Below are 23182 nucleotides of genomic sequence, written 5' to 3' on the forward strand. Positions count from 1 at the left end.
GATGTCCTTAAAGCCCCCTCTCTTTCACTCTGTCTGCCATTCTGATGAAATCGCATGGCCGGATGAGGAGTGTGGTGTGTGTGTGTGTGTGTGTGTGTGAACAAGCATGTGTGCACATGTACGTTATCTGTGTGTGTGTAGGTCTTGCATTATGCACAGATTTGTGTATTTTTTGGTTACAGGCAACAACAAAAAAGGGATGAATCAGTTAGAAGTGAATCAGATTAAGGGGCATGCCGGCTGCTATGAAAATACTGCCATGGCAAATACAGAGAGGAGGACGAGGAGGGGGGGGGGGGGGGGGGGGGGGAGTGGAGGGAGGAGGTCTACTAGACATGATGATGAACCATAATTCAGGAAGCAAAATGGCAGTTTTAAATGCTCGAGCCAAAAGACGACAAACAATGCTTGATGGAGATGGTTTTACACTGTAATGTGTCCCTGTCCGACACCAAGTAGCTAAGTCATATTTGATATCTTTACCGGAATAGTCTGTTATACTGTTAAAACTCCAATCTGGGAGTGTGTGCGCACACACCATGTGTGCGCACACAAACTAACTAACTAACGCCACACACACACACACACACACACACACACACACACACACACACACACACACACACACACACACACACACACACACACACACACACACACACACACACACACACACACACACACACACACAGAGAGTAGCAGAGGAGAGGACATCTCAGAACCACTCAGTGTCATAGTCAGCGTAGCTAAGAGCAGAACAGAGCAGGACAGAGCAGAACAGATCAGGACAGAGCAGAACAGATCAGATCAGGACAGAGCAGAACAGATCAGGACAGAGCAGAACCAAACAGAACAGATCAGAATAGAACAGAGCAGAACAGAGCAGGACCAAACAGAGCAGAACAAAGCAGAACAGAGCAGAACAGGACAGATCAGAACAGAACAGAGCAGAACAGAGCAGAACAGAGCAGGACAGAGCAGGACAGATCAGAACAGAGCAGAACAGATCAGAACAGATCAGAACAGAGCAGAACAGATCAGAACAGAGCAGAACAGAGCAGGACCAAACAGAGCAGAACAGAGAAAAACAGAGCAGAACAGAACAGAACAGAGCAGGACAGGACAGAACAGAACAGGGCACAACAGGACAGAACAGAGCAGGACAGAGCAGGACAGGACAGAACAGGACAGGACAGGACAGGACAGAACAGGGCAGGACAGAACAGGACAGAACAGAACAGAACAGGGCTGAACAGGGCAGGACAGAACAGGACAGGACAGAGTGGAGCAGAACAGAACTGAACTGAACAGGACAGAACAGAACAGAGCAGGACAGAACAGAACAGAGCAGAACAGAGCAGAACAGAACAGAGCAGGACAGGACAGGACAGAACAGAGCAGAACAGAACAGTGCAGGACAGGACAGGACAGAACAGAGCAGGACAGAGCAGAGCAGGACAGGACAGAACAGAACAGAGCAGAACAGAGCAGAACAGAACAGAGCAGGACAGGACAGGACAGAACAGAGCAGGACAGAGCAGGACAGAGCAGAACAGAGCAGGACAGGACAGAACAGTGCAGGACAGAGCAGGACAGAGCAGAACAGAGCAGGACAGGACAGAACAGTGCAGGACAGAGCAGGACAGAGCAGAACAAGACAGGACAGGACAGAACAGGGCAGGACAGAACAGAACAGGACTGAACAGGACAGAACTGAACAGAACAGAACAGGGCAGGACAGAACATGACAGAACAGAACAGGACAGGACAGGACAGGACAGGACAGGACAGGACAGGACAGGACAGAGTGGAGCAGAACAGATCTGAACTGAACAGGACAGAACAGGACAGAGCAGGACTGAACAGGGCACAACAGGACAGAACAGAGCAGGACAGAACAGAGCAGGACAGAGCAGAACAGAACAGGACTGAACAGGGCAGGACAGAACAGGTCAGAACAGATCAGAACATAACAGGGCAGGACAGAACAGGACAGGACAGAGTGGAGCAGAACAGAACTGAACTGAACAGGACAGAACAGGACAGGACAGAACAGAACAGAGCTGAGCAGAACAGAGCTGAGCTGAGCAGAACAGAGCAGGACAGAACAGAACAGAACAGAGCAGGACAAAACAGGACAGAACTGAACAGGACAGAACAGAGCAGGACAAAACAGGACAGAACAGAATAGAACAGAGCAGAACAGAGCAGGACCAAACAGAGCAGAACAAAGCAGAACAGAGCAGAACAGGACAGATCAGAACAGAACAGAGCAGAACAGAGCAGAACAGAGCAGGACAGAGCAGGACAGATCAGAACAGAGCAGAACAGATCAGAACAGATCAGAACAGAGCAGAACAGATCAGAACAGAGCAGAACAGAGCAGGACCAAACAGAGCAGAACAGAGAAAAACAGAGCAGAACAGAACAGAACAGAGCAGGACAGGACAGAACAGAACAGGGCACAACAGGACAGAACAGAGCAGGACAGAGCAGGACAGGACAGAACAGGACAGGACAGGACAGGACAGAACAGGGCAGGACAGAACAGGACAGAACAGAACAGAACAGGGCTGAACAGGGCAGGACAGAACAGGACAGGACAGAGTGGAGCAGAACAGAACTGAACTGAACAGGACAGAACAGAACAGAGCAGGACAGAACAGAACAGAGCAGAACAGAGCAGAACAGAACAGAGCAGGACAGGACAGGACAGAACAGAGCAGAACAGAACAGTGCAGGACAGGACAGGACAGAACAGAGCAGGACAGAGCAGAGCAGGACAGGACAGAACAGAACAGAGCAGAACAGAGCAGAACAGAACAGAGCAGGACAGGACAGGACAGAACAGAGCAGGACAGAGCAGGACAGAGCAGAACAGAGCAGGACAGGACAGAACAGTGCAGGACAGAGCAGGACAGAGCAGAACAGAGCAGGACAGGACAGAACAGTGCAGGACAGAGCAGGACAGAGCAGAACAAGACAGAACAGGGCAGGACAGAACAGAACAGGACTGAACAGGACAGAACTGAACAGAACAGAACAGGGCAGGACAGAACATGACAGAACAGAACAGGACAGGACAGGACAGGACAGGACAGGACAGAGTGGAGCAGAACAGATCTGAACTGAACAGGACAGAACAGGACAGAGCAGGACTGAACAGGGCACAACAGGACAGAACAGAGCAGGACAGAACAGAGCAGGACAGAGCAGAACAGAACAGGACTGAACAGGGCAGGACAGAACAGGTCAGAACAGATCAGAACATAACAGGGCAGGACAGAACAGGACAGGACAGAGTGGAGCAGAACAGAACTGAACTGAACAGGACAGAACAGGACAGGACAGAACAGAACAGAGCTGAGCAGAACAGAGCTGAGCTGAGCAGAACAGAGCAGGACAGAACAGAACAGAACAGAGCAGGACAAAACAGGACAGAACTGAACAGGACAGAACAGAGCAGGACAAAACAGGACAGAACAGAACAGGACAGAACAGAACAGAGCTGAGCAGAACAGAGCAGGACAAAACAGGACAGAAGAGAACAGGACAGAACAGGACATAACAAAACAGAGCTGAGCAAGACGGGACAGAACAGAACATCACAGGACAGAACAGGCCAGAAAAAGACAGAACAGGCCAGAGCTGAGCAGAACAGGACAGGACAGGGCAGAGCTGAGCAGAACAGGACAAGACAGAGCTGAGCAGAACAGGACAGGACAGAGCTGAGCAGAACAGGACAGGACAGGGCAGAGCTGAGCAGAACAGGACAGGGCAGAGCTGAGCAGAACAGGACAAGACAGAGCAGAGCAGAACAGGACAAGACAGAGCTGAGCAGAACAGGACAGGACAGAGCTGAGCAGAACAGGACAGGACAGGACAGGACAGGACAGAGCTGAGCAGAACAGGACAGGACAGGACAGAGCTGAGCAGAACAGGACAGGACAGAGCTGAGCAGAACAGGACAGGACAGAGCTGAGCAGAACAGGACAGGACAGAGCTGAGCAGAACAGGACAGGACAGGACAGAGCTGAGCAGAACAGGACAGGACAGAGCTGAGCAGAACAGAGCAGGATAGAACAGGACAGGACAGAGCTGAGCAGAACAGGACAGGACAGGACAGAGCTGAGCAGAACAGGACAGGACAGAGCTGAGCAGAACAGAGCAGGATAGAACAGGCTAGGACAGAGCTGAGCAGAACAGGACAGGACAGGACAGAGCTGAGCAGAACAGGACAGGACAGAGCTGAGCAGAACAGAGCAGGATAGAACAGGACAGGACAGAGCTGAGCAGAACAGGACAGGACAGGACAGGACAGAGCTGAGCAGAACAGGACAGGACAGAGCTGAGCAGAACAGGACAGGACAGAACAGGACAGAGCTGAGCAGAACAGGACAGGACAGAGCTGAGCAGAACAGGACAGGACAGAGCTGAGCAGAACAGAGCAGGATAGAACAGGACAGGACAGAGCCTAGCAGAACAGGACAGGACATAACAGGAACAGAGCTGAGCAGGACAGGACAGAACAGAGCTGAGGAGGACAGAGCAGAGCAGAACTGAGCAGAACAGGACAGGACAGAACAGAGCTGGACAGAACAGAGCTGGACAGAACAGAGCTGAGCTGAGCAGAACAGGGCAGGACAGAACAGAGCTGGACAGAACAGAGCTGAGCAGGGTAGAGCAGAACAGGGCAGAGCATAGCACATGGGTAGGAGAGTTTTTCGGAAGACAGTTGGGCATGGTCTCTCCTACCACAGAATACACAAAGCACACGTTTATTGTTTTTCGGAAGACAGTTGGGCATGGTCTCTCCTACCACAGAATACACAAAGCACAAAAATAAAGCTTCTCAACTGATTGATATTCCCAAAGAAAATTGGGAGAACTTGAAAGCCAAGCTATAAGGTATAAAGCGCATCATCATGGAACTAAAACCCACAGTAATACACACACACACACACGCACACGCGCACACGCACACACACTTATTCCATTTAAAACAATAAACACATGCCATTCTCCAGTGTGCTTCAGTTAATTCGTAGTTAGCATTCCAAGGAGCACAGTGAATTTATAGAAAGGGCATTTTTATAGAAAGGGCCTACCCAGGGTAGCAGTCAGTACCCAGGTTAGTAGTAAGTACCCAGGGTAGTAGTCAGTACCCAGGGTAGCATTCAGCCCCCAGGGTAGGAACCTGTACCAAGGGTAGGAACCTGTACCCAGGGTAGTAGTCAGTACCCAGGGTAGAACTCAGTACCAGGGGTAGTTGCCAGTACCCAGGGTAGCAGCCAGTACCCAGCCAGTACCCAGGGTAGTAGCCAGTACCCAGGGTAGCAGACAGTACCCAGCCAGTACCCAGGATAGCGCTGTGGCCTGCAGGCCTGCTGGGGCTGTGTGCGTGCCAACCCAGAGACCAACCACTTCACTCTGCTGCTATTTTTGCCCCTCTCTTATGTAACCCGTTGCTGACGTGCAGGACAGAAGAGAAAGAGATGGAGGAAGGGGCTGGGAGAAGGGAGAGCACCCCCTGAGGAAACACACACTGAAACGTGCGCTTGTTAGTACTGGCACAAGCAGGCTCTCTCTCTCTCTAGTTCTCTCTCTCTCTAGTTCTCTCTCTCTCTCTCTAGTTCTCTCTCTCTAGTTCTCTCTTTCTCTCTCTAGTTCTCTCTCTCTAGTTCTCTCTCTCTCTCTAGTTCTCTCTCTCTCTGTAGTTCTCTCTCTCTCTCTCTAGTTCTCTCTCTCTCTCTAGTTCTCTCTCTCTAGTTCTCTCTCTCTCTCTAGTTCTCTCTCTCTCTCTCTAGTTCTCTCTCTCTCTAGTTCTCTCTCTCTCTCTAGTTCTCTCTCTCTAGTTCTCTCTCTCTCTAGTTCTCTCTCTCTCTCTCTAGTTCTCTCTCTCTCTCTAGTTCTCTCTCTCTAGTTCTCTCTCTCTCTCTAGTTCTCTCTCTCTCTCTCTCTAGTTCTCTCTCTCTAGTTCTCTCTCTCTAGTTCTCTCTCTCTCTAGTTCTCTCTCTCTCTCTAGTTCTCTTTTTCTCTCTCTAGTTCTCTCTCTCTCTCTCTAGTTCTCTCTCTCTCTAGTTCTCTTTTTCTCTCTAGTTCTCTCTCTCTCTCTAGTTCTCTCTCTCTCTAGTTCTCTTTTTCTCTCTAGTTCTCTCTCTCTCTAGTTCTCTCTCTCTCTCTCTAGTTCTCTCTCTCTCTCTAGTTCTCTTTTTCTCTCTAGTTCTCTCTCTCTAGTTCTCTCTCTCTCTCTCTAGTTCTCTCTCTCTCTCTCTAGTTCTCTCTCTCTCTCTCTAGTTCTCTCTCTCTCTCTCTAGTTCTCTCTCTCTCTCTAGTTCTCTCTCTCTCTCTCTAGTTCTCTCTCTCTCTCTAGTTCTCTTTTTCTCTCTCTAGTTCTCTCTCTCTCTCTCTAGTTCTCTCTCTCTCTCTCTAGTTCTCTCTCTCTCTCTCTAGTTCTCTCTTTCTCTCTCTAGTTCTCTCTCTCTCTCTCTAGTTCTCTCTCTCTCTCTCTAGTTCTCTCTCTCTCTCTCTAGTTCTCTCTCTCTCTCTCTAGTTCTCTCTCTCTCTCTAGTTCTCTCTCTCTCTCTCTAGTTCTCTTTTTCTCTCTCTAGTTCTCTCTTTCTCTCTACTTCTCTCTTTCTCTCTAGTTCTCTCTTTCTCTCTCTCTAGTTATCTTTCACTCTCTCTAGTTCCCTCCCTCTCTCTCTCTCTCTCTTTCTCTTGCTTTCTCTAGTTCCCTCTCTCTCTCTAGTTCTCTATTTCTCTCTCTGTCTCCAGTTCTCTATTTCCCCTCTAGTTCTTTCTCTCTCTCTCTCTAGCTCTTTCTCTCTCTCTAGTTCCCTCTCTCTCTCTAGTTCTTTCTCTCTCTCTCTCTAGCTCTTTCTCTCTCTCTAGTTCCCTCTCTCTCTCTAGTTCTTTCTCTCTCTCTCTCTAGCTCTTTCTCTCTCTCTAGTTCCCTCTCTCTCTCTAGTTCTTTCTCTCTCTCTCTAGTTCCCTCTCTCTCTCTAGTTCCCTCTCTCTCTCTAGTTCTTTCTCTCTCTCTAGTTCCCTCTCTCTCTAGTTCTCTTTCTCTCTCTCTAGTTCTCTCTTTCTCTCACTAGCTCCTCTCTCTCTCTCTCTCTAGTTCTCTCTTTCTCTCTCTAGCTCTCTTTCTCTCTCTAGTTCTCTCTCTCTCTCTCTCTAGTTCTCTCTCTAGTTCAATTCAATTCAAGGGGCTTTATTGGCATGGGAAACACATGTTAACATTGCCAAAGCAAGTGAAGTAGATAATATACAAAAGTGAAATAAACAATAAAAATTAACAGTAAACATTACACTCACAGAAGTTCCAAAGGAATAAAGACATTACAAATGTCATATTATGTTTATATACAGTGTTGTAACAATGTGCAAATGGTTAAAGTACAAAAGGGAAAACAAATAAACATAAATATTGGTTGTATTTACAAAGGTGTTTGTTCTTCACTGGTTGCCCTTTTCTTGTGGCAATCTTGCTGCTGTGATGGCACACTGTGGTATTTCACCCAGTAGATATGGGAGTTTATCAAAATCTGGTTTGTTTTCGATTTCTTTGTGGATCTGTGTAATCTGAGAGAAATATGTCTCTAATATGTCATACATTGGGCAGGAGGTTAGGAAGTGCAGCTCAGTTTCCACCTCATTGTGTGGGCAGTGTGCACATAGCCAGTCTTCTCTTGAGAGCCAGGTCTGCCTATGGCGGCCTTTCTCAATAGCAAGGATATGCTCACTGAGTCTGTACATAGTCAAAGCTTTCCTTAAGTTTGGGTCAGTCACAGTGGTCAGGTATTCTGTGTACTCTCTGTTAAGGGCCAAATAGCATTCTAGTTTGCTCAGTTGTTTTGTTAATTCTTTCCAATGTGTCAAGTAATTATCTTTTTGTTTTCTCAGGATTTGGTTGGGTCTAATTCTGTTGCTGTCCTGGGGCTCTGTGGGGTCTGTTTGTGTTTGTGAACAGAGCCCCAGAACCAGCTTGCTTAGTGGATTCTTCTCCAGGTTCATCTCTCTATAGATGATGGCTGTCACGTTATCCAAGATAGCAGGAAAGGGGTAAGTCAGGCAGAGGAGACTGAGGTCCGTTGAACAGACGTTTAATACAGCCAAGAGCAAACACAGCAACAAGGCAGGGTGCACAGTCAACAAAAGGAAGGAGAACAGCTCCAAAATCCAAATAGACGGGGCGCAGCCCGGCAACCCTAATGCCTAACAAAATACGTTACACAATCCAATACATACAGTAAACCTGCCCACTACAATAAACGTAACAAGCAACAATCCCGGACGAATCCCAAACGAAACAGACAAACTAAATATCCCCCACTAATGACAAACAAGGAACAGGTGCAGACTAAAACAGACATAACCAACAGACACTGAAACATGGATCGGTGGCAGCTAGTAGGCCGGCGACGACGACCTCCGAGCACCGCCCGACCGGGCAGAGGCGCCACCTTCTGTAGATGTTGTGACAGTACCCCCGACACGCGGCTCCTGCAGCGCGCCAACGCTGGCCTCGGGGACGACCCGGAGGGCGAGGCGCAGGGCGATCCGGGCGGAGGCTGTGGAATCTCTGCAACAGGGCTGGATCCAGAATGTCCCCCACCGGGACCCAGCACCTTTCCTCCGGGCCATACCCCTCCCAGTCCACGAGGTACTGCAGGCCCCCTACCCGACGTCGGGAGTCCAAGATGGACCGGACTGTGTACGCCGGGGCCCCCTGATGTCCAGGTGGGGCGGAGGGACCTCCCGCACCTCAGCGTCCTGCAGCGGACCAGCTACCACCGGCCTGAGGGGAGAGACATGAAACGAGGGGTTAATACGGTAATATGAAGGAAGTTGTAACCTATAACACACCTCGTTTATTCTCCTCAGGACTTTGAACGGCCCCACAAATCGCGGATCCAGCTTCCGGCAGGGCAGGCGGAGGGACAGGTTCCGGGTCGAGAGCCAGACTCTGTCCCCCGGTTTGAACACGGGGGCCTCACTGCGGCGGCGGTCAGCGCTCTCCTTGTGCCGTCCTACAGCTCGTTTAAGGCACTCCTGGACGGCACTCCAGGTCTCCTTCGAGCGCTGGACCCATTCCTCCACCGCAGGAGCCTCTGTCTGGCTCTGATGCCATGGCACCAGGACCGGCTGGTACCCTAACACCACCTGGAAGGGCGACAGGTAAGTAGAGGAGTGGTGCAGAGAGTTCTGTGCCATCTCGGCCCATGGCACGAACCTCGCCCACTCCCCTGGCCGGTCCTGGCAATAGGACCACAGAAACCTGCCCACATCCTGGTTGATACATTCCACCTGCCCATTACTCTCGGGGTGGAAACCCGAAGTCAAACTGACCGAGACCCCCAGCCTCTCCATAAACGACCTCCAAACCCTGGACGTGAACTGGGGACCCCGATCAGAGACGATGTCCTCGGGCACCCCGTAGTGCCGGAAGACATGCGTAAACAGGGCCTCTGCGGTCTGTAGGGCCGTAGGAAGACCGGGCAAAGGGATCAGATGGCAGGACTTAGAGAACCGATCCACAACGACCAGGATCGTGGTGTTCCCCTGAGAAGGCGGGAGATCCGTAAGGAAATCCACCGACAGGTGGGACCACGGTCGCTGTGGAATGGGGAGGGGCTATAGTTTCCCTCGCGGCAGGTGCCTAGGAGCCTTACACTGGGCGCACACCGAACAGGAAGAGACATCGCGCCTGACATCCTTAACCAAAGTGGGCCACCAGTACTTCCCTTTCAGGCCCCGCACTGTCCATTCAACACCAGGATGACCCGAGGAGGGTAGAGTGTGCGACCACCGGATCAGACAATCACGAACACCGAGCGGGACGTACTTCCGACCCGCGGGACACTGAGGTGGAGTGGGTTCTGACTGCCCCGCCCGCTGGATGTCCGCTTCCACCTCCCAGACCACTGGTGCCACCAGACAGGATGCAGGGAGGATGGGAGTAGGATCGATGGTCCGCTCCTCGGTGTCGTGGAGACGTGACAGTGCGTCGGCCTTCAGGTTCCAGGAACCTGGAATGTATGACAGGGTGAATTGAAACCTCGTAAAAAACATGGCCCACCTGGCTTGACGAGGGTTAAGTCTCTTTGCTGCCCGGATGTACTCCAGGTTACAGTGATCAGTCCAGATGAGGAAGGGGTGTCATGCCCCCTCAAACCAATGTCTCCACACCTTCAGGGCCTTGACCACGGCTAACAACTCCCGTTCCCCCACATCATAGTTGCGCTCCGCCGGACTCAGCTTCTTAGAAAAGAACGCACAGGGGCGGAGCTTCGGAGGCGCGCCCGAGCTCTGCAACAGCACCACTCCTACCCCAGCCACGGACGCGTCCACCTCCACTATGAATGGCAAAGAGGGGTCCGGATGCGCCAGCACCGGGGCGTCGGTAAACATAGCCTTCAGACGACTAAAGGCTCTGTCCGCCTCTGCCAACCACCGCAGCCGCATCAGTGAGGTAATGGGAGCCGCCACCTGACCAAAGCCCCGGATAAACCTCCGGTAGTAACTGGCAAACCCCAAGAACCGCTGCACCTCCTTCACCGTGGTTGGAGTCGGCCAATTACGCACGGCTGTAACGCGGTCACATTCCATCATCACCCCGTTGGTGGAAATACGATATCCCAGAAAAGAGACAGCTCGTTTGGAGAATTCACATTTCTCAGCCTTGACGTACAGGTCATGCTCCAGCAGCTGCCCAAGCACTTTATTCCCCAGAGACACATGCGTGGTGCGTGTGGCGGAGTAGATCAAAATGTCATCGATGTACACCACCACACCCTGACCGAGCAGGTCTCTGAGAACCTCGTCTACAAAGGATTGGAAGACGGCGGGAGCATTCTTTAACCCATACGACATGACGAGGTACTCATAATGGCCAGATGTGGTACTAAATGCGGTTTTCCACTCGTCTCCAGCTCGGATACGCACCAGGTTATACGCGCTGCTGAGATCTAGTTTTGTGAATAAGCACGCCCCGTGAAAAGACTCCACTGCCGTAGCGATGAGAGGAATCGGGTAACTGAAACCCACCGTGATGGAATTTAGACCTCTATAATCAATGCATGGGCGCAGACCTCCCTCCTTCTTCACAAAAAAGAAGCTCGAGGAGATGGGTGACTTAGATGGCCGAATGTATCCCTGTCTCAAGGACTCAGTGACGTATGTCTCCATAGCCTGCTGTCTCCTCCTGAGTCAGAGGATACACGTGACTCCTAGGAAAGGCCGCGTCAGCCTGGAGGTTTATCGCACAATCCTCTCGTCGATGAGGGGGTAATTGAGTCGCCTTCGTTTTACTGAAGGCGATAGCCAAATCGGCATATTCAGGGGGAATGTGCATGGTGGAGACTGGGTCTGGACTTTCCACCGTGGTCGCACCAATGGAAACTCCTATACACCTGCCCGAGCACTCCCTCAACCACCCCTTAAGAGCCCTCTGCCTCCACGAAATCTTAGGGTTGTGAGTGGCTAGCCAGGGATTCCCAGTACCACCGGAAACGCTGGGGAATCAATGAGGAACAGGCTGATACGTTCCTCATGCCCCCCCCCCACGTCACCATGACCAGTGGCACTGTGACCTCCCTCACTTGGCCGGACCCTAGTGGTCGACTATCTAAGGCGTGCACAGGGAAGGGTTGGTCCAGCTGAACCAGGGGAATCCCTAACTTCTTGGCGACTCCATGATCCATAAAACTCCCAGCTGCTCCTAAATCGACTAGTGCCTTATACTGGAAGTGAGGGGAAAACTCAGGAAAACAAACAGAGGTGTACATGTGGTCGACAGGGGGCTCTGGGTGTGGCTGGTGCTGACTCACCTGGGGAGTCGATGTGGTGCTCTGCCTGCCATCTGAACGCCCGGGTGGACCTCTCCAGCACCGGTCCGCAGTGTGTCCTCTACGACCACAGTGGGCGCAGGAGAGGCCCCCCCTCTGGTCCTCCTAGCTGCAGCTATTCCTATCTCCATGGGCGTTGGAGCAGGAGGGCTGGGAGGTGGAACAAACAGGCCCCGACTGGAACGCCCCCGGGCAGCCAGCAGGTTGTCCAGCCTGATGGACAAATCTATGAGCTGGTCCAGAGTGGTAGTATTGTCCCGGCAAGCCAGCTCCCGGCGGACGTCCTCACGAAGACTACATCTGTAGTGGTCAATCAGGGCCCGCTCATTCCACCCCGATCCTGCGGCAAGAGTCTGGAGATCCAGGGCAAAGTCCTGAGCGCTCCTCGTCTCCTGCCTCAGGTGGAATAATCGCTCACCCACCGCCTTGCCCTCGAATACCGCCCGGAAGCGGCGGGTGAACTCCGGGTAGTCGCCCCTAGCCGAGTCTGGGCCCTCCCAGACTGCGTTGGCCCATTCTAGGGCTCTACCCGATAGGCATGAGACGAGGACGCTCACCCTCTCGTCATCAGAGGGAGGGGGCCGGACGGTCGCCAGGTACAGATCTAACTGAAGCAAAAACCCCTTGCACCTAGCGGCCGCCCCATCGAACTCCCTGGGAGCCATGATCCGGATCCCACTCGTGCTGGGTTCGGTGGGTGCCGGTAGGGGCGCAGGGTGGTGAATAGGCACTGGTCGGGGTGAGGGAGCGACTCTCTCCCAGCTCTCCAAACGGGCCAGCACCTGATCCATGGCCGTGCCCAGGCGGTGGTGGAGGCTGGCATGTTGGGACACTTGTTCAGCCATGGATGGCGCTTCGGCTCCTGCTGACTCTGGTTGGTGCGGGATTCTGTCACGTTATCCAAGATAGCAGGAAAGGGGTAAGTCAGGCAGAGGAGACTGAGGTCCGTTGAACAGACGTTTAATACAGCCAAAAGCAAACACCGCAACAAGGCAGGGTGCACAGTCAACAAAAGGAAGGAGAACAGCTCCAAAATCCAAATAGACGGGGCGCAGCCCGGCAACCCTAATGCCTAACAAAATACGTTACACAATCCAATACATACAGTAAACCTGCCCACTACAATAAACGTAACAAGCAACAATCCCGCACGAATCCCAAACGAAACAGACAAACTAAATACCCCCCCACTAATGACAAACAAGGAACAGGTGCAGACTAAAACAGACATAACCAACAGACACTGAAACATGGATCGGTGGCAGCTAGTAGGCCGGCGACGACGACCGCCGAGCACCGCCCGACTGCGGAGAGGCGCCACCTTCTGTGGATGTTGTGACAATGGCTTTGTTATGGAAGCTTTCAGAATCACTTCCTTTTAGGTGGTTGTAGAATTTAACCTCTATGGGCTAGGTGGGACGCTAGCGTGCCACCCGTGGTGCACTCCATCAACAGCAGGTGCATTTCAAGAGCGGCAAATTTGAATCCAAATAAATGTCAAAATTCAAATTTTTCAAAAATACAACTATTTTACACCATTTGAAAGATAAACATCTCCTTAATCTAACCACGTTTTACGATTTCAAAAAGGTTTACGGCGAAAGCATAAATTTAGAGTATGTTAGGACAGTACATTTACAAGAGTTGTGTGTAATGTTTTGTCAAGTCAAAGACAGGGTCACCAAAACCATAAAACCAGCTAAAATGATGCACTAACCTTTTACAATCTCCATCAGATGACACTCCTAGGACATTATGTTAGACAATGCATGCATTTTTAGTTCTATCAAGTTCATATTTATATCCAAAAACAGCGTTTTACTATGGCATTGATGTTGAGGAAATCGTTTCCCTCCAATAACCGGCAGTCAAGTCAGCGTCACAAATTAAATAATTAAAATTAGAAAACATTGGTAAAATATTATATTGTCATTTAAAGAATTATAGATTTACATCTCTTGAACGCAATCAACTTGCCAGATTTAAAAATAACCTTACTGGGAAATCACACTTTGCAATAATCTGAGCACTGCGCCCAGAAAAATATGCGTTGCGATACAGACTAGACGTCATGTTGGGGAGATCTAAAATCGAAAATACTATGTAAATAATCCATTACCTTTGATTCTCTTCATCAGATGTCACTTCCAGGTATCACAGGTCCATAACGAATGTAGTTTTGTTCAAAAAAGCTCATCATTTATGTCCAAAAATCTCCGTCTTGTTAGCACATGATCTAAGCCAGCCGGACTTCTCGTCATGAACGAGGGGAAAAAATATATTTACGTTCGTTCAAACATGTCAAACGTTGTATAGCATAAATCATTAGGGCCTTTTTTAACCAGAACATGAATAATATTCAAGGTGGACGAATGCATACTCTTTTATAACGTATTGGAACGAGGGTACCCAACATGAACTCGCGCGCCAGGTGTCTAATGGGACATCATCGTTCCATGGCTCTTGTTCGGTCAGATCTCCCTCCAGAAGACTCAAAACACTTTGTAAAGGCTGGTGACATCTAGTGGAAGCAATAGGAAGTGCCAAAATATTCCTCAGCCCCTGTGTTTTTCAATGGGATAGGTTTAAAGTCAATACAACACATCAGGTATCCACTTCCTGTCAGAAAATGTCTCAGGGTTTTGCCTGCCAAATGAGTTCTCTTATACTCACAGACACCATTCAAACAGTTTTAGAAACTTTAGAGTGTTTTCTATCCATATATAATAAGTATATGCATATTCTAGTTACTGGGTAGGATTAGTAACCAGATTAAATCGGGTACATTTTTTTTATCCAGACGTGCAAATGCTGCCCCCTAACCCTAACAGGTTAACGTCTCTTTTCTGGATTTTGATAATTAGCGTGTATCGGCCTAATTCTGCTCTGCATGCATTATTTGGTGTTTTACGTTGTACACAGAGGATATTTTTGCAGAATTCTGCATGCAGAGTTTGTCCCAGTTTGTGAATTCTTGGTTGGTGAGCGGACCCCAGACCACACAACCATAAAGGGCAATGTGTCCTATAACTGATTCAAGTATTTTTAACCAGATCCTAATTGGTATGTCAAATTTGATGTTCCTTTTGATGGCATAGAAGGCCCTTCTTGCCTTGTCTCTCAGATCGTTCACAGCTTTGTGGAAGTTACCTGTGGCGCTGATGTCTAGGCCAAGGTGTGTATAGTTTTTTGTGTGCTCTAGGGCAACGGTGTCTAGATGGAATTTGTGTTTGTAGTCCTGGCGACTGGACCTTTTTTGGAACACCATTATTTTGGTCTTACTGAGATTTACTGTCAGGGCCCAGGTCTGGCAGAATCTGTGCAGAATATCTAGGTGCTGCTGTAGGCCCTCCTTGGTTGGTGACAGAAGCACCAGATCATCAGCAAACAGTGGACATTTGACTTCAGATTCTAGTAGGGTGAGGCCGGGTGCTGCAGACTGTTCTAGTGACCTCGCCAATTGATATATAATGTTGAAGAGGGTGGAGCTTAAGCTGCAGCCTTGTCTCACCCCACGGCCCTGTGCGAAGAAATGTGTGTGTTTTTTGCCTATTTTAACCGAACTCTTGTTGTTTGTGTACATGGATTTTATAATGTCGTATGTTTTTCTCCCAACACCACTTTCCATCAATTTGGATAGCAGACCATCATGCCAAATTGAGTCGAAGGCTTTTTTGAAATCAACAAAGCATGAGAAGACTTTGCCTTTGTTTTGGTTTGTTTGTTTGTCAATTAGGCTGTGCAAGGTGAATATGTGGTCTGTCATACGATAATTTGGTAAAAAGCCAATTTCACATTTGCTCAGTACATTGTTTTCACTGAGGAAATGCATGAGTCTGGTGTTAATGATAATGCAGAGGATTTCCCAAAGTTGCTGATGATGCATATCCCACGGTAGTTATTGAGGTCAAATTTGCCTCCACTTTTGTGGATTGGGGTGATCAGTCCTTGGTTCTCTCTCTAGTTCTCTCGCTCTCTCTCTAGTTCTCTCTTTCTATCTCTAGTTCTCTCTTTCTCTCTCTAGTTCCCTCTCTCTCTCTCGCTCTCTGGGTAGGGGTTAGTAGCAGGCAATCAGTGAGGAAGAGAGCACAGTTAATCCTCCAGATAACCCTGTTAGAATATTTGCTGGACTGTTGTAGTCTATCTATTTCTATGTATCTAGTGTTTAATGTGTATTTTATATTGTATTATACAGGGCACATTTGGAAAACAGTCCTAGGTCTCAACAGAGCTGCTCAGCAGAGGGTTGGCAGACTGTGGATGACCCACCCACACACACACACACACTGAGGATCATGGAGAGAGACAGGGGGAGATGCTCTGTTTGTCTGCAGATTTCATCACTGTGTGTTCCAAGTCTATTGCCGAATGTGTATTTGTGTGCGTGCGTGCATGCGCTCTAAATAAAACCATATCATTCAGCAGACACTTTACTATCACCATTCAAAATGCAAATGGTTGGCTCATCAAATGGCTGGCCACTCAAATGGCTGGCCCCTCAAATGGCTGCCCCTAAAATCACTGCCCCCTCAAGTGGCAGGCCCCTCAAGTGGCTGGCCCTTGAAATGGATGGCCCCTAAAATGTCTGGCGCCTCAACTGGCTGGCCCCTCAACTGGCTGGCCCCTCAACTGGCTGGCCCTTCAAATGACTGGCCCATCAAATGGCAGGCCCCTAAAGTGGCTGGCCCTTTAAATGGCTGGCCCCTCGAATGGCTGGCCCCTCGAATGGCTGGCCCCTCAAATGGAAGTCCCCTCAAATGAAAGGCCCCTCAAATGGCAGGCACCTCAAGTGGCTGGCCCCTCAAATGAAAGCCCCCTCAAGTGGCTGGCCCCTCAAATGAAAGGCACATCAAATGGCTGCCTATATTCTGGATAATTAATACTCTCCTCACTGGATAATTAATACTCTCCTCACTGGATAATGAATACTCTACTCACTGGATAATGAATAATCTCCTCACTGGATAATGAATACTCTCCTCACTGGATAACGAATACTCTCCTCACTGGATAACGAATACTCTCCTCACTGGATAACGAATACTCTCCTCACTGGATAATTAATACTCTCCTCACTGGATAATTAATACTCTCCTCACTGGATAATTAATACTCTCCTCACTGGATAATTAATACTCTCCTCACTGGAGAAATGAACGCCACTGGGAGGTCTCACATATGCCAGACAATCTCCATAAATCAGACCTGTCACCGTAACGCCCGTCGTCGCTAATGAAGTGACACGTGGTAATGAGAGGGGGAGGAGGCCACTTTCAGTCCGTCGGAGGGTTGCGGGAGGAGGGGCAGGGATCACTGGGTACACATGTCTTTCCCAGCTGGGGATGAGGGGAAGTAAGAGGGGATGAGGGATGGAAGTAGATGGGTTTAGAGAGTTTGTGTAGTGTGGCAAAGAAGGGGGTCGAGTGATAAATGGCAGATATGTGAGGGCAGAACTAATAAACGGGCTCTGCCCGATCACTAAAATGGCCACCCCGATCAGAACTACAGATCACAAAATGGCCGACTGACAAAACTACAATTCCCAGAAGCAAGGGGAACCCTCAGAAGGTGGAGCCGACCCACAGATAAAGAGTCAAGAAAAACCAGGAAGAGGGAGAGAGGGCGGGAAGGATCTATGAACCATAGAGAGAGAGACAATCTACATTGGCTGGATTTACCGTGTACGAGCTGGACTGTTTTGGACTTACCTGTTGGCGTTTAGACCTGGACCTACCGAGAACCAGATTTGTGTACCGAACCCTGCTATCCTTGACCTTACCTGCGGCCTGGGTGGACCAGGACAGAGAAACAAACATACAGGTACTGTCATGTTCGAAAGAACTTTAATTCTGGGCTGACAGTGGTGACAGTTTCCCACTTAATTTGTGACAAACGCTCCTAGCTTTGAAGAGGTTTGCCACACGTGGTGGAGAATGTGGGCATGAGGCCATATCGGTCCCCGAGGCTCGACAGGCAGCGATTAAAGCAGAGACGGAGAAAATGTTGACAGCTGGAGTGATCGAAGAGTCACATAGTGAGTGGTCTAGCCCAATTGTGATGGTCTCCAAGCCCGATGGGTCTTTGCGGTTCTGTAACGACTTTCGGAAGATCAATGAAATCTCCAAGTTTGATGCCTACCCCATGCCCAGGGTAGACGAACTACTGGAGAAAATTGGTAAAGCTCGGTACATTACGACCCTGGACCTGACAGAAGGGTACTGGCAAATTCCTCTGACCCCCAGGGCCAAAGAAAAGACAGCCTTTGCAACCCCTGACGGTTTGTTTCAATACACCGTCATGCCATTCGGCCTACACGGGGCCCCAGCCACCTTTCAACGGCTCATGGACAAGGTCCTAAAACCGCACCAAGCATACGCCACAGCTTATTTAGATGACGTGGGGATCTACAGCCCAGATTGGGAATCCCACTTACCCCGGGTACAGGCAGTGTTAGACGCCCTTAGAAAGGCAGGGCTCACGGCGAACCCTGCCAAGTGTTATGTGGGGTTAGAGGAAACGGAGTATCTGGGATACACCGTGGGAAGAGGATTAATCAAACCCCAACGTAAGAAGATGGAGGCAATTAGAGAATGGCCGAAACCAGTAAATAAGAAGCAGGTTCGAGCCTTCCTAGGGCTGACCGGGTACTACCGGAAGTTCATCCCACGTTATGCCACAGTGGCCGCCCCACTCACCGACATGACTAGAGCCAGAGGGCCAAACATGGTCAAGTGGGATGAAAGGGCCACCAAAGCATTTAGGTCATTACAGGAGGCCCTCTGCTGTAATCCAGTGCTGGTGGTACCAGACTTTGAGAGAGAGTTTGTGGTTCAGACGGATGCCTCAGAGGTCGGCTTGGGAGCAGTGCTGTCCCAAGAGGTAGAAGGGGTGGAACACCCCATCCTGTTTTTAAGCAGGAAGCTGGAACCACGGGAAACCAACTACTCAGTTGTTGAGAAAGAGGCGCTGGCAGTAAAGTGGGCTCTGAAAAGCCTGAAATACTACCTGCTGGGGCGCCACTTCACCCTCATCAGTGACCATGCACCACTCACCTGGATGCATAGGGCTAAAGAGAAGAATGCTCGGGTGATGCGGTGGTTTTTGAGTCTCCAACCGTTTCACTTTGACTTGAAACACAGAGCAGGAAAGGAAATGGGAAATGTGGATGGGTTATCCCGCATGCACGCATATTTTGCTGCGGTAGCCCGACCTAGGGGGTCGGATCTAGGGGGGGAGATGTGTGGCAAAGAAGGGGGTCGAGTGATAAATGGCAGATATGTGAGGGCAGAACTAATAAACGGGCTCTGCCCAATCACTAAAATGGCCACCCCGATCAGAACTACAGATCACAAAATGGCCGACTGCCAAAACTACAATTCCCAGAAGCAAGGGGAACCCTCAGAAGGTGGAGCCGACCCACAGATAAAGAGTCAAGAAAAACCAGGAAGAGGGAGAGAGGGCGGGAAGGATCTATGAACCATAGAGAGAGAGACAATCTACATTGGCTGGATTTACCGTGTACGAGCTGGACTGTTTTGGACTTACCTGTTGGCGTTTAGACCTGGACCTACCGAGAACCAGATTTGTGTACCGAACCCTGCTATCCTTGACCTTACCTGCGGCCTGGGTGGACCAGGACAGAGAAACAAACATACAGGTACTGTCATGTTCGAAATAACTTTTATTCTGGGCTGACTTTGGTGACAGTTTCCCACTTAATTTGTGACAAACGCTCCTAGCTTTGAAGAGGTTTGCCACAGTAGACGACTATGTTATGTATGTCATCACTGGTTTATAGGGGGAGGTTGAAAGATCAATCAATCAAATTTATAAAGCCCTTTTTACATCAGCCGTTGTCACAAAGTGCTATACAGAAACCCAGCCTAAAACCCCAAACGGCAAGCAATGCAGATATAGAAGCACGGTGGCTAGGAAAAACTCCTTAGAAAGGCAGGAACCTAGGAAAAAACCTAGTCTCTGAGGGGTGGCCAGTCCTCTTCTGGCTGTGCCGGGTGGAGATTATAACAGTACATGGCCAAGATGTTCAAACGTTTATAAATTACCAGCAGGGTCAAATAATAATAATCACAGTGGTTGTAGAGGGTGCAACAGGTCAGCTCCTCAGGAGTAAATGTCAGTTGGTTTTTCATAGCCGATCATTCCGAGTTAGAGACAGCAGGTGCGGTAGAGAGAGAGAGTCGAAAACAGCAGGTCCGGGACAAGGTAGCACATCCAGTGAACAGGTCAGGGTTCCATAGCCGCAAGCAGAACAGTTGAAACTGGAGCAGCAGCACGACCAGGTGAACTGGAGACAGCAAGGAGTCATCAGGTCAGGTAGTCCAGAGACATGGTGCTAGGGCTCAGGTCCTCCGAGAGAAAAGAAAGAGAAAGAGAAAGACAGAAAGAGAGAGAATTAGAGTGAGCATACTTAAATTCACACAGGACACCGGATAAGACAGGAGAAATACTCCAGATATAACAGACTGACCCTAGCCCCCCGACACATAAACTATAGCAGCATAAATACTGGAGGCTGAGACAGGAGGGGTCAGGAGACACTGTGGCCCCGTTCGACAATACCCCCGGAAAGTACCAACCAGGCAGGCTATAACCTGCCTGGTATCAAATAAAAAGTGGCCCCGACACTTAGTTGATGCGTTTGGGTGATTTAATTAGCCTGTTTCTCAACCTGTCCACATTTAGACATTTTTCCATCTTCAGTATATGTGAGGGAGGTAGAGAGAGGTACTTCTAGCCTGTTCATCATGAACTGTCATACCTATCTCATATTTCTGGGTATGACCATGCATAAACTAACTCACATAAGGGTAAATTAAAACACAAATGGAACCTAGTAAAAATACATATGGAAAAGCAATGCAAATACAAGAGTTGGTTCGTACCTTTAGAAACAGGTCCACATTCAGCAGGACAGAAATAGATTATGTACAACAAACCTCTCTGACCTGTAGAAAAAGGTTTCACAACATTTGCCTACTGAACTTGGCCCAGGTCTGTCACAGTAGTCTTTCAGCAGGATCCTGTCACAGTCACACTGCGAGCACATCGCTATCATCAGAAGGAAACGATTGTGTCGGGCCATTTTGTTGTCTCGCTCACTGACGCAGCAGCATTGGCAGCCAGTGACATAAATACTACATGTCTTCAAAAAATATATTGTAGAGAGAAAGAGAGGGGAAGGATAAAAAGATAGGAGAGAGAAAACAAAGAAGTGCGAAAACTCCAGGTTGTTAAAATGAAGAGTGTGGGGGGGGGGGGGGGGGGGTTGGTGGATGGAGGGAGGGATAAGGTGAGAGGGGGGAGGAGGGGAGTAGAGTGACTAAGAGATAAAAGGGGAGAGTGAGGATGAGCGGGACAGCCTCGGGGGGGAGAGGGGGATGAGGAGGAGAGGAGAAGGGAATGAGAGAAGAGGAAGGTGGAGAGAAGAGGAAGGTGGAGAGAAGAGGAACGCATCAGCCGATGAGGCTCTGGGGCACTACAGAGGGATGTTAAGGAGACAAGAAGGAGAGGGGTGGATGGGTAATAAAGGAGGAGATAAGATGCTCTCATAATCCAGACAGACTGAGAGCCCCGGGGTCCTCTGGGAGAATGGGGGGTTGGATCCCTCTTTAACGAGGAAGCAACGAACTGCTGAAGGAGCCATACATACATGTGTGTGTGTGCTCTGTACGTGTGTGTGTGTGTGTGTGTGTGTGTGTGTGTGTGTGTGTGTGTGTGTGTGTGTGTGTGTGTGTGTGTGTGTGTGTGTGTGTAACGATGATGTATCTGTGATTATTCTGAGGCTACAAGGCTCTCCAACAGCACAATAGTAATTTCTTCCTGGTTTTAGAATGTCTTATGCAGATGTCACATACAAGGTTTGAGCATTATACCAACACAGAGCAGTGTGTGTATGTGTGTGTGTAGTCTAGTCTAGTGTGTGTATGTGTGTGTAAGAGAGAGAGAGACAGAGTGAGAGAGACAGAGAGAGAGAGAGAGAGTGTGAGACAGACAAACAGAGAGACAGAGAGAGAGACAGACAGAGAGAGACAGAGAGAGTGAGACAGACAAACCGAGAGACAGACAAATGGGTGTTGGTAGGTAGACCTCTAATTGGTGTGGAGGGTTTGTACAGTACAGATGTCTTCATCCAAGAGAATCCACCAGATTGACTGAATATGGAACAGGCACAAAGAGGAAAGCTGCTGGGAGTATCTGGTTGGCTGGGAATGTTGCTATCCTAACCGTGATTGGTGGAGGTTATGCAGCTCGACATCATGTTGTTTTGAACTGAGGAAAGGCAAAGATCTACGCACACACACACGTGCTCACACACAGACACACACACACACAATGGGAAGAACTGTGTGTGCGTGTGTGTTTGTGAGTCAGAATCAGTGCACTGAAATCAGAGGGAAAATGCTTAATTTCTTCCCTCACTTTTTACACAGACTCCTAGGCGGACAGAGTACATTGCGGCTTAAGCATGCATGGAGGAACTGCCTCCAGGTGAAGTTCCAACACTCCATGCCACATTTATCAAATCAGACAAATTCTGCCGCACAACAACTGAAAGTCAAAGGGAGGAGAGAGACACATTTTCAAGTCATACGAATGAGAAACGCAGGAGAAAAAAAGACTGAATAAATGTGGATCCATCCGTGCTTTTGTAATGGAATGCAGTGGACACTACATCTAACGGATGTACAACAAAAAACACAGAAAAACTAGTCAATAAAATCTGAGAGGACAGACAGTGAGTCAGGGGTAAATGTATAAATCTGAGAGGACAGACAGTGAGTCAGGGGTAAATGTATAAATCTGAGACAGTGAGTCAGGGGTAAATGTATAAATCTGAGAGGACAGACAGTGAGTCAGGGGTAAATGTATAAATCTGATGGACAGAGACAGTGAGTCAGGGGTAAATGTATAAATCTGAGAGGACAGACAGTGAGTCAGGGGTAAATGTATAAATCTGATGGACAGTGAGTCAGGGGTAAATGTATAAATCTGAGACAGTGAGTCAGGGGTAAATGTATAAATCTGAGAGGACAGACAGTGAGTCAGGGGTAAATGTATAAATCTGAGACAGTGAGTCAGGGGTAAATGTATAAATCTGAGAGGACAGACAGTGAGTCAGGGGTAAATGTATAAATCTGAGAGGACAGACAGTGAGTCAGGGGTAAATGTATAAATCTGATGGACAGAGACAGTGAGTCAGGGGTAAATGTATAAATCTGAGAGGACAGACAGTGAGTCAGGGGTAAATGTATAAATCTGAGACAGTGAGTCAGGGGTAAATGTATAAATCGGAGAGGACAGACAGTGAG

Source organism: Salmo salar, chromosome 01, assembly GCF_965601325.2.
Source record: "Salmo salar chromosome 01, fSalSal1, whole genome shotgun sequence".
NCBI classification, from domain to species: domain Eukaryota; kingdom Metazoa; phylum Chordata; class Actinopteri; order Salmoniformes; family Salmonidae; genus Salmo; species Salmo salar.